At 39.7% G+C, this 12467-nt stretch overlaps 3 non-coding genes across 3 annotated transcripts; 1 reads left to right on the forward strand and 2 right to left on the reverse strand.

Moving 5' to 3' along the window:
- Positions 1–331: 331 nt before the first annotated feature.
- Positions 332–413, reverse strand: trnal-aag (transfer RNA leucine (anticodon AAG)). The gene has a single exon. It is a non-coding gene; the product is annotated as a tRNA-Leu (tRNA).
- Positions 414–616: 203 nt separating this feature from the next.
- On the forward strand, positions 617–689 carry trnak-uuu (transfer RNA lysine (anticodon UUU)). Its single transcript has one exon. It is a non-coding gene; the product is annotated as a tRNA-Lys (tRNA).
- A 9831-nt stretch (positions 690–10520) lies between these two features.
- Positions 10521–10593, reverse strand: trnaa-agc (transfer RNA alanine (anticodon AGC)). Its single transcript has one exon. It is a non-coding gene; the product is annotated as a tRNA-Ala (tRNA).
- Positions 10594–12467: the final 1874 nt, after the last annotated feature.

The following is a 12467-nucleotide window of genomic DNA, read 5'->3' on the forward strand; positions in this document are numbered from 1 at the left end:
ACTTCGTGGTGCATCGGTGTGTTTGAGCTTGTTCAAAAGCTCATTGGCTTTAGAACGTATGCTGTTTTCACAGTGTCTGCGTTCCATTTTAGATATAAACACAGTTATTGGGTGAGTAAATTTTTTTCCTATTATATCATAGTTGCATGTAGTCAGAGTGATGCTAGAGATAACAGCAACAATACAAAGGTACACCAAGTTAAGGTTTGTGTGCACAGTTACATAAAAGAAGGTTATGGGTCAAAAAGGGCATGTGCCACACTTGGGATTGTGATTGAGTATACGTTGCATTGGGTGGGTAAACATGGAGCCGGCGTTGAAAAGCATGAGTTGGCAGTGGTGGGATTCAAACCCACGCCCCCGAAGGGACTGGATCCTTAATCCAGCGCCTTAGACCGCTCGGCCACGCTACCACTGTTTAAGGGGCAGATCGAAACGAGCAACTACGTATGCAATTTCTACCTGCATTTTCCAATAGAAGTCAAAGAGGTTTGCAAGTGCAGTCACCACACTTGTGATGGAGCACAAGCTACACCAAACTGGTAAACATCATGAGTTGGTGATGAACTTTCTTCTTCAGACTGGTTTTTAAATGAAAGTCAAAGAGAAGGCAGGAACCCGGATAGCTCAGTCGGTAGAGCATCAGACTTTTAATCTGAGGGTCCAGGGTTCAAGTCCCTGTTCGGGTGAGTTGTTTCTTACTGCATTAGGTGAGCGGTAATGTCCCGTACTACATGCTTTGTTTAGAATGATGAAGAATTTGTACTTTGTGAGATATTTCTAAGTAAAATAGCATGTACTTGATAAGCTTGAAATAATTGCACACTGCATGTGTAACATGTTCTCCACACCAACTAGTTGTTTTAAACAGACTGTAGTAAATAGAGGACCGTTTAAATCTATATTTATGTGCAGCCTAATAATGCACTGAGTTTTAGATATTAATACCTACATATTTTATGTTGAATGACATCCATCATAATTTTAGTTCTTGCTTCACAGAGCTGCTTTGTTATTGCTCTGCACTAAACAGTTGGTATATCCTGCACTATTTTGGCTCTTACATAATGCAGCATCAACCCTTAAGTCAGTCTGTCAGTGGTACAAAGTTACAATTTGGTTCAGTTCGTCCTAAAGGCTGCGATAAACGTGAGTACGTGAGCTTAAACACGTTGAACCCCCACTTTATAATGCAGCATCAATGATCTGTTAGTACATTACAATTTACAAAGGGTAAAGGCGAGTTCTTTATACGAGCAATTAGCTCAATTGGTAGAGCGCTTGCTTCGCGTGTGAGAGATAGCGGTATCGATGCCCGCATTCTCCAATGCAGAAACATTATGATCGTTTAAAGGCAACACGTAATGTAAGAATCGTTTCGTCATTGCTCACTGAAACGCTGCGTCAAAAATGAGGTCAGTTTTCGCTCTATTTTCATTCATCGTTTAGTTTAAAGACCTTTATTAATTTTTTTAAATTGACAAACATGCAATAACTTTGAAACAATCTTGAAACAAATCTTTTCACATTATTATGTATGGTAGAGGGTTAAAGATGTAAATTTGTATAAAGCATGAGCTGTAGCTGCACACATTCAGTTTAAAACACTGATGCTTGCCTACAAAGCCAAAAATGGACCAGCCCCAAGCTACCATCGTGGTCTAATCAAACCCCGCTCTGTACCACGCAACCTCCGAGCCACTAGTCTCGCTCGACTTGAGCCCCCACCCAGGACTAAAGGAAGACAAGCATCAAGGCTCTTCTCTGTTCTAGCACCCAAGTGGTGGAATGAACTTCCTCTGTCTGTCCGAACATCTGAGTCTCTTGCTGTCTTTAAAAAACGATTAAAAACCCACCTTTTTACTAAACACTTAAGCTGACTTGTACTTATTTACTAACATTTTTTTTTCCATTTCCAAAAAAACTAACAAAAAAACACTTCTAACAGGTTTCAGCAGATTTGTGTTCTTTGACTGTTGTTTACTAAAACTTGAGAAATGAAATGTTTACTATGGAAGCACTTCTGTAAGTCGCTCTGGATGAGAGCGTCTGCTAAATGCAGAAAATGTAAATGTAAAATGTTAAAAGTGGAATTTAAACCTACACCTCCAGGGGAGACTGCAAACTAAACACAGCACCTTAGACCACTCAACCATCCTGACCTGCTTGCAAAGGTCTAATACCAATCCCACAACACCCCCACGTGAACTAAGCTTTGGATGAACTGTTGTATCTTTTCACATTATTATGTATGGTAGAGGGTTACAGATCGCAGCACCTTAGACCGCATCCTGACTAGCTTGGGTACCGTTGACACCACATCATATATCAATAGAAAAGGAGCCCCATATGAGCACTCCAACTGACCAAATAATGATTTTGGGTGGACCATTCTTAGCACTGTAACGGCACTAGCATGTTAGGGTGTGTTTTATCTGGTATGAATGTATTAGGTACAGCCTTCTTGTTGGGTTTTTAACTGACTGGATTATTTGTTAATAACTCAAACCCTGTTTGTGCTGGTTGTAGGATATTCAATCGAACACTAGATGTAGTGTAGTGTAGAGCATCAGACTTTTAATCTGAGGGTCCAGGGTTCAAGTCCCTGTTTGGGGAGAGTTTTTATTACTGCATTAGGTAAGCGGTAATGTCCCGTACAACATGGTTTAATTAGAAAGTTGAAGAATTTGTACTTTGTGAGATGTTATTAAGTGAAATACCATGTACTTGATAAGCTTGAAATAATAGCGCTCTGTGTGTGTAACATGTTCTCCACACCAACTAGTTGTTTCAAACAGACTGTAGTAAATAGAGGACAGTTTAAATCTATATTTATGTGTAGCCTAATAATGCGCTGAGTTTTAGATATTAATACCCACATATTTTACGTTGCCTTAAAGACTCACTTAAATCCTGATCATAATTTTTGATGCTGCGTTTCATTAAGCGATGCCGCAACGAGTTTCATATTACATGATACCCTTAAATAATCATAATGTATCTGCACTGGAGAATGCGGGCATCGATCCCGCTACCTCTCACATGCTAAGCGAGCGCTCTACCATTTGAGCTAATTCCCCTTACGATGCTCCCTTGTTCCCATTTTGAAGGTTGTGATATTACTTTAAACTTACCTTTTCTTTTTCATGTAATTACTGATATTTTACTGGATCTCTGCTGATATCTTGTGGGCCATATTGACTAATCAGTGAAAATTAATGTTTCCTTGTATAATAAAACCATTATGCTTATTTAGCTTTATTTAGCTTTAATTATTAAAGAGTTAATAAGATAGTGATGGTGAAACTAAAAACCTGTTATTACCGTCACTAAGTGTCTTTACCATCACAAGAAGTTATGTGTTGGTAATGACATGTTGAGGTAATGACAGTTTTTACTTAGGGAAAAAAGTAAACAGCTAGTATACAATGTACTTTACATACATTTAAATAATGTGAACATTTCAATTGTAAAATACTGCTGTAACAATGTAAATAGACGCTGAATAAACATAGTTTATGATCAGGATGAATACATGTTTAAATTTCTCACATTTTTTGAGATCAAAAAACAAGGTCCTGGCATCCATGTGGATGTTACTTTGACACGTACCACCTACCTCAGCATTGTTGCAGACCATGTATACCCTTTGATGAAAACTGTATTCTCTGATGGCTGTTGACTCTGAAGAAGTAAACTTGCATAAAGCATAAGATGTCAGAAGTGGGATACGAACTCACGCCTCCAGGGGAGACTGCAACCTGAACACAGCGCCTTAGACCACTCGGCCATCCTGACATGCTTGCCAGGTCCTAATGCCAATTACCAACAACACCCCCACATGGCCAAAGATTTGTACAAAGTGCTGAATCTTTTCACATTGTTATGTATGTTAGTGGGTTAAAGACATAAATTTGTATAAAGCACTAGCAGTCAGAAGTGGGATTCAAACCCACGCCTCATGGGACACTGTGACCTGAACTTAGCGTTTTAGACCTCATCCTGACTAGCTTGGGTATCATCGACACCACCATTTGTACGAACTGCTTAATCTTTTCACATTATTATGTATGGTAAATTTACTGATTGTAACCCATTTGCTGCACTGTACACTTTGTCACTAGGCTGTAAATCATATATCAATAGAAAGGGAGCCCCATATGAGCACTCCAACTGACCAAATAATGTTTTTGGGTGGACCATTGTTATCACTGTAACGGCACTAGCATGTTAGGGTGTGTTTTCTCTGGTATGAGTGTATTAGGTACAGCCTTCTTTTTGGGTTTTTAACTGACTGGATTATTTATTAAGAACTCAAACCCTGTTTGTGCTTGTTGTAGGCTATTCAATCCTCCATTAGATGGAATAATATGAATACAGTTAATATTGCGTTAGAATCAAGCAATAGAACACGAGAGGGAGTGTGTTATCGTGAATAACATCACGGCTGTGATTCGGTCGCAGCCGTGATGTTATTCGCGATAACACATGACCTCAAGTGTTCTATTGCTTTTATACAACAGTTTTTACAAAATAAAGAAAGAAAATAAATCAAAGAAGCCCTGAATTTCATAATAAATATGCTTTAATATTGACAATACCTTCTGCCAAAAAGTAGTTCCACAAAGAATATAAAGTTTAACACTACGATCGGGAAAAAGGTCTGTGTCGCCTGCGTGCGCGTTTGTGTGCATGAAGCTTGTCGTTACTGGCAACGCGTCAGCGGAGTAATACAGTTGTGGTGTGAAAAGGCTGTGCTGTTATCACGAATATCAGCACGGTTAGAACGCTTCTCAACCAATCAGATTGTAAGGTCGGAACTAACTGTGGTATAAAGTAAAACGATGTCTGTTTCTATCACAGTTTCATCGCATGCTGACCTCTAGAATACAACTAATGTATGTAGCACTAAGAAGTGTTTCTTAAGGATTCTTTTTGTGTTCTTGGTAGAACTGTTTCTACTTGAAGAACCCTTTAGTAGAATTCAAGGTTCTTTGCTACCTCAATTTGATTTTTATGGATTTTTTTTTCTCTTGCCACATATAAATGCACATTACATTTTAATGACTGGAAAACAATCGTGCAAAATTCTCCTCCAGAGATGTTTTTCTTTGTGTGTAAACAGCAACAGCCTTCACCTTTAAAGCACCTTTAAAACCCCCTTTAGCCTTTTGTAAATTGTAATGTACTATCAGAGCGTTGATGCTGCATTATAAAGTGAGGGTGCAAAGTGTTTAAGCTCACATACTCTTTTCTGTATTATACCTTGCTTTTAAACCATCACAGACTCTATTTATCACAGCCTTTAGGACGATCTAAACCCAATCAAAACTGTCTTTGTACCACTGATAGACTGACTTAAGGGTTGATGCTGCATTTTAAAGGGAATGTTGTGTGTTTCAGCTGTTCATCTTCTATGAAGCAGTTTCACCAGAAGAAAAACCATTAAAAAGTCACGTACCTCTACTTTAACAAAAAGTCATTTCAGATAAAACTCCGAGACATTTCAAAATTGGAGAATTATAAGTTATTGTGTGTTTGTGTAGCCCAATAAAAATTTGGGCATAACTAATATTTTGTTTATGTTAATTTATAACTAGTAAATAAGTTGTTCTTATTTGTTCTGTAAATAATGTTCTGGTTGTTTTATGCTGTTTAAAGTAAAGTGTATGTATAGCCCTCCCTTGATTTATTTTTAAGCCAATCAGCATGAACTGTCACAGGTCGGGAAAAGAGCGGGAGAAAGTGGGTGGAAAAGAAGAAAAAAGTGTCATGTAAGTGGGTAAAACACCTGTTTAGGATTTATCTCTCTTGATGCGTTAAGACAAATGGACAGTGAGTCTTATATTAACATCTTGCAGTCGATTAGTGACATTGTTTATGCTGTATCAGCCGTGAACTTCGTCTCTTAATAATAATAATAATAATACTTTCAATTTATATAGCGCCTTTCAAGATACCCAAGGTCGCTTTACATCAAACAATAAACAGTTCAGTGAGGTACAAAAAGAAAGCATAGTTAATTGAAGAGATGGGTTTTTAACAGAGATTTAAATTGTGGAAGTGAAGAGACAGAGCGAAGAGAAGAAGGGAGAGCGTTCCACAGAGTGGGGGCAGCCACACTAAATGATCTGCCACCCAAGGTTGACAGCCTAAATCTAGGTGTGGCCAGCAGGCCAGCATCGGAGGACCTGAGTGAGCGACTGGGTATGTAAGGTGTCAGCAGATGGGAGGTAGACCGGGGCAAGTCCATGAAGGGCTTTAAAAGTAAGGAGTAGTATTTTAAATTGGAGGCGTTTATGCACAGGGAGCCAATGCAATTGCTCCAAAACCGGGGTGATATGGTCGTGTTTTCGAGTGGATGTGAGGATCCTGGCCGCAGCATTTTGAATAAGCTGTAGAGGGCGTATCGACTTGTTAGGAAGACCATAGAGCAGTGAGTTGCAATAGTCCAGCCGAGAAGTAACAAAAGCATGGACCAAAAGCTCAGCTGTCTGAGGTGAAATCATGGGGCGAAGACGAGAAATGTTACGTAGGTGGAAGTAAGCAGACTTTGTGATGGAGCGGATGTAGGGCTGAAAAGTTAGGAGAGGGTCGACTGTCACACCAAGGTTCCGTGCAGTAGCAGCAGGAAAAACAGAGGTGTTCCCAATGAGAAGAACAGGGCAAGAGAAAGAGGAAAGTGCAGCTTTCGAGCCAATATACAGAAGCTCAGTTTTATCGGTATTTAATTGAAGATAATTCTCCCGCAGCCATAGGATGAGATCTTGAAGACACCTGGAGAGGGCAGTAGGAGGAAAGGGATCAGAGGGCCTGAGGCTAAGGTAAATCTGTGTGTCGTCCGCGTAGCAGTGGAATTTTAACCCGTGATTTCGGAAAATTTCACCCAAGGGAGAGATGTATAGAATAAATAGCAGTGGTCCAAGGACCGAGCCCTGAGGCACACCCTGATGTATGTGTGCATTATTTGAGACATGGCACCCTAGCTGCACAAAATGTTGCCTGTCAGAGAGGTAGGATTTAAACCATGCAAGTGGCAGGCCAGAAAGACCAATATTGGACAGTCTGGACAGAAGAATAGTGTGGTTGGTAGTATCAAATGCAGCAGTGAGGTCGAGAAGTAGAAGCATGGAGACCAACCCTTTGTCAGCGAACAAAAGGAGGTCATTTAAAACGCAAAGCAATGCAGTCTCTGTACTATGATATGGACGGAAACCAGATTGAAAATCTTCGAGCAGGTGATTAGAATTTAAGAAATCAAGCAGCTGGGATGCCACGACTCTTTCTGTAATCTTGGAAAGAAACGGAAGGTTTGAAATAGGTCTGAAGTTACTGAGATCAGTGATATCAAGATCAGGCTTCTTGATGATGGGAGTGACTGCAGCGAGTTTCCATGATGGAGGAACATAGCCAGAAGAAAGTGATAAATTGACCATGTGACAGATAGGGGCAGCAAAAGCAGGCACAGAGGACTGAAGAAGGAAGGTAGGGATAGGGTCAAGACGGGCGTATGTGGTAGACTTTGACTTAGTGATGATTTGTGAAACTTCAGCAAGATCAACTGGTAGGAAGGAAGAGAAAAGTTCAGAACCAGACACCAGCGAAAGATGGGATGGGGCATATGCAGGTGCACCCTGAAGCCCCCTATAGATAGTTGACACCTTGTCACTAAAAAAGTTAAGGAAGGCCTCACACAAACCAGGGGAGGGGACAACTGGGTCACTGGGGGGGCATACTAGTTTTTTGACTGTGGTGAACAGCCGCTTAGGATTTTGACCAGCTTTTTTAAACACCTCGGTGTAGTACAAACAGCGAGCTTTATTTAGGGCCGCTTTATAATCGGCCACGTGGTCCGTAAATGCCAAAAAATGAACCGAGAGGCCAGATTTCTTATAACGCCGCTCTAGGCGCCGACCCAACGTTTTGAGGGCACGAAGCTCGCCGTTGAACCAGGGTGCAGAGTGAGAGGAAGGCACAAACCGGGACTTAATCGGTGCCAGGGTGTCAAAAATCCTTGCCAGTGTTGTGTTGTATGATAGTGTAGCCTCATCGAGAGAGTGAAGTAAACAGATGTCATTGAAATGAGACACACTAAGCAGAGTAGACAGGGAAGAGGGGTCAGCAGCAGAGAGATTTCGGTATGAACGTAGCAGTTTGGGCTGGGACTTGGGAACAGGTAAGGAGGCACAGAAGGAAATAAAGAGGTGATCAGATAGGCCAGTAGAGTGCCCAGAGAATTTACTGACAATCCCATTATTAGAACAGATGACATCTAGAATATGACCATGTTTGTGAGTTGGAAAATCAACATATTGAATTAAGTCAAAGCAATGTAACAGAGAAAGAAAATCAGATGCAACAACAGACCCAGTGTCAAGGGGAATATTGAGATCCCCGAGAACCATTAATGAGGGGGACAGTGAACTAATGACTGTGAGAACTTCACTGAGTTCAGATAGAAAATCATGTACTGAGCTTTTAGGTGGGCGGTATATTAGTAGTAGAGTAACTGGACGTGGGCCAGTAATTTTTAAAGCCAGACATTCAAATGAAGAGACAACTTGGACGTTGCAAACAGAAAGGTTGATCACTGGACTACATAGTACAGCCAAACCCCCACCCCGACCAGAAGTTCGAGGTGCTGTAAATGGTTTAAATCCAGGTGGGGTTGCTGCGTTTACATGGATGAATTCCCCCGGTTTCTGCCAGGTTTCAGTCAAAAAACACAGATCGATATGATGGTGGACAATGTAGTCCTGGAGAATTGTGGCTTTGTCTGTGAGAGAGCGGATGTTGAATAGTCCAAAGTTGAGAAGCCGAGGTGATGGTGAAGGTTGGTGAGCAGGTTGTGAGTCCATAACTCGAGGAATCTCACGTATAACACTGAAGTCTATTCCACGAAGCAGTCTGCGTCGGCGTCTCCTGGATCCAAGAGTTGTAATATGAACTTCAGGAGAACAGGCAGTGTATGAAGAAGCAGCGGGGGAAGCAGAGAGAGTGCGTCGATGTCTTTGACCGCGATGTATGTAACGCTTTCTTGCAATCCCCAGTGATTGACACAGCCAGTAGGTGGAAGAATCCAGACGGCGGGTAGTGCGTAAAGAGCAGAGATCAGCAGAGGAATATATGAGCCGTTGGCATGGAATTTTGCTATAGCCCGAGATGCAAGACATCAGCGCAATATTGGACAGCGCAGCCACGGAGCCACGTTAGCCGACAAACAACCAGGCTCAAACCAGACAATCAAGTAGCAACACCAGAAACCACTAGATAGCTGTCAGCAGAACCATGAGATGAACAGAATTAAATTCACTCACCTCCTGGAAGCTAAGAGACCAGGCAGTATGTAGAAGGCTCGCAGATTGTACCGCAACCTGACTGCTAACGCCGGCGAAGCTAAATGCTAACAGCGGGAGCGGCACAGCAATGTATGCAATAGCAGGTTTAGCGAAAACCATGCAATCAATAGACTGGACAGCAGAAGTTCGGACAGGTCCCAGTGCAGATGGAAACAGTAGATTTAGGTAGCACAGAGTAGAAAGAAATTAGAATAAATCCAGCGAGAAGCGGCAGCGACGGAATCACGCACAGCGTACTCTCAACCAGAGAACCGGAGAACCGGAGAACTTGAGTTTACGCGCATGGACATTGAAGGCAGTACGCTTCCTCAGCAGCTGTGATGATTACAGTGGATTAAAAGCATCGGATAAACTCTGATTGTTTCATCCAAGATCAAAAGGAAAAAGACTGGTGGATTTTTTCTGTTTCATGCATGTAAACAAAGAACGTGGACAGCTCCACCACAACCGACCAAATATACTTCGTGATCTGTGCTGATTGGGACTATTAGGTTGGATCAGGCCTGCAATGGTAATTTTGGGTACCCTTTTTTTAGTTAGTTATTTACCTAACTTAGGAGAGATTGATAATATTTTGAATATTACTGATGGTAATTTGAGTGAATCTGTATTATGACATTTTTGTAAAATATATTGGGGTTTGAAATGCATATTAATGATTGTGTAAATGAGTAAATAGTTAATTTGTTTAAGTATTATTAACGTATACAAGTTTGGTATGTGAGTCAGGGATAATGTTAATACAGCTACTGTAAATGGTGTTAGTCGCAGGTTTTTTTGTGACAGGTTAGTACCACATATATATAGGGTAATTGAAGTAGTTTTTTCGGTTTAAATAAGAGTATAGCTTAAATATAAAATAATCGTAAGTACTGATAAGTAGTGGCCCTTTTAAATCCTTACATTACCACAAAGAAAGAGATTTCTTAAATAAAAGAAGTCGGGGAGCGCTTTCCAAATACAGCCAGGTGTGCTAGGGGGCGCTATATTTGTCAATTTAAACAAGTCAAAAAAGGTCTTTAAACCAAACGATTTGAGTAAAAATAGAGCATAACTGTCACTGTAAAACTTACAGACTGACCTAATGTTTGATGCAGCGTTTCAGTGAGCAACGACTTTCATATTATGTGTTGCCTTTAAGTGATCATAATGTTTCAGCATTGGAGAATGTGGGCATCGATCCCACTACCTCTCGCATGCTAAGCGAGCGCTCTACCATTGGAGCTAATTCCCCTTACACAGAACCTTCCTTCATGATTTGTAAATTGTAATGTACTAACAGCAGTGGTGTATAAAGTACTAGAAGGCCATACTTGAGTAAAAGTTCAAGTATCTTACCAGAAATTTACTTTGATAGAAGTAAAAGTCACCTTTTAGAATATTACTTAAGTAAAAGTCTAAAAGTATCTGATGTTTAATGTACTTAAGTATCAAAAGTAATTTGATATTAAATGTACTTAAGTATTAAAAGTAGAAGTAAAAGTAAATGCTGTTAGTATAAACTGAAGCGCTCATTTTAAATATAAAGATTGTTCTTTTAAGCCTGTAAACCACCTTAACAATTAACCTGTTTTCTTCCTTTCATCTGAACATGATTTGTGCCAATTCATGATCATAATCAACTGTTGACATCACCTGTTTGAAATCATGACATTATTTAGTTGTTTTTTAACTTATTACTAGCCCTAAATGTTCCTGTTCCAACGTTTTTAGAATGTGAGTCGATGTAAATATAAGAAACACTGCATCTATTTTATTTGCATTTTCTATACTGTCCCATTTTTTTATTTGGGTAGTATATTTCAATAACAAAAAAATAATTTTGGCATAATTAATTTAAAGCAAAACTCAAGAGAGTTTAACAACGTGTGGCACTTTTATCCCTTTAATGATCTGTTCAACCATTATTTTAAATCAAAATATTTGAGTAAAATAAGCTGTATTTAAATCATCTTTTTTGGGCTGTATCTACTCACTGAATGGCATGTGTTGAACAAAAAAAATATTGGTATTCTTACTTTAAGAAAACACCATTTCTAACTTGAAGCCAACAGCTGAAAAATCATGAATAATAAGTTGGATAAGTTGAGTTCTTGTTGAGAGCATTAAAGGTTAAAGACGTGCTGCATGTTCCTCAGCACCATGAATCTCTCCTCCGCCTGTCTAATACAGAAATTATCTGAGGAAATATTTGTCCGTAGGTGAGTTTTTAAAAATAATGGACGTGTCTTCATGAGTTTTGCAGTCAATGAATTCCAAACAAATGTAATGATTTATGAAACGTTTTATTTGTGGTTCGAATGTAATCGGTGAAAGTGGTAGGTAGATATCTGAACAATGTTAATGCTAATAATATGAAAAAAAAAACGCTGATGCTTCAGCTTTACTTTGTTAATCATTGTTAACTTACATCAGTGTGTTGGAGCTTCTGAAATCTCCATATTTGCGGGTCTTTGGGTGAACGACGCACATCTAGAAAACTCTGATAGCTTTTAGAGAACGTTTGCACATGCGCATTAATGTGTTTAACTCACAAGCGCAGATTCACCAAACCAGCGTGCAGTCTGTCACACATCTCACATCATTTAACTTTCATTTTGTAGTAACGAGTAACGAATTTACATACAGCGAATGTAACGGAGTAAAAGTACACAATTTCTTTAGAAGATGTAGTGGAGTAAAAGTGAAAGTTTTTATACTCCAGTAAAGTACAAGTACTTCAAAAAACTACTTAAGTACTGTAACGAAGTATTATTACTTCGTTACTATACACCACTGACTAACAGAGTGTTGATGCTGCATTATAAAGTGAGGGTGCAACGTGTTTAAACTCACGTACTCTTTTCTATATTATGCGTTGTTTTTAAACCATCACAGACTCAGTTTATTTAAAACGTTAATCTTAGCCTTTAGGACGAACAATGTGAGGTCTTTTTTGAAGTGCATTTTTCTATTTTATTTCGTTGGACCTGTAGGAGATTGTCCTGTTCTTGTTGCAGCTCTGCTGGAGGGTTATTTTCTTGGTGTTTGTGGTGGTGGTGGTGGTGGTGGTGGTGGGGTCTTTGTTCCCATTTTGGTTTATTTAGTAAATGATGTACTTTACATCCA

The sequence above is a fragment of the Trichomycterus rosablanca genome, chromosome 10 (assembly GCF_030014385.1).
Source record: "Trichomycterus rosablanca isolate fTriRos1 chromosome 10, fTriRos1.hap1, whole genome shotgun sequence".
Classification (NCBI taxonomy): domain Eukaryota; kingdom Metazoa; phylum Chordata; class Actinopteri; order Siluriformes; family Trichomycteridae; genus Trichomycterus; species Trichomycterus rosablanca.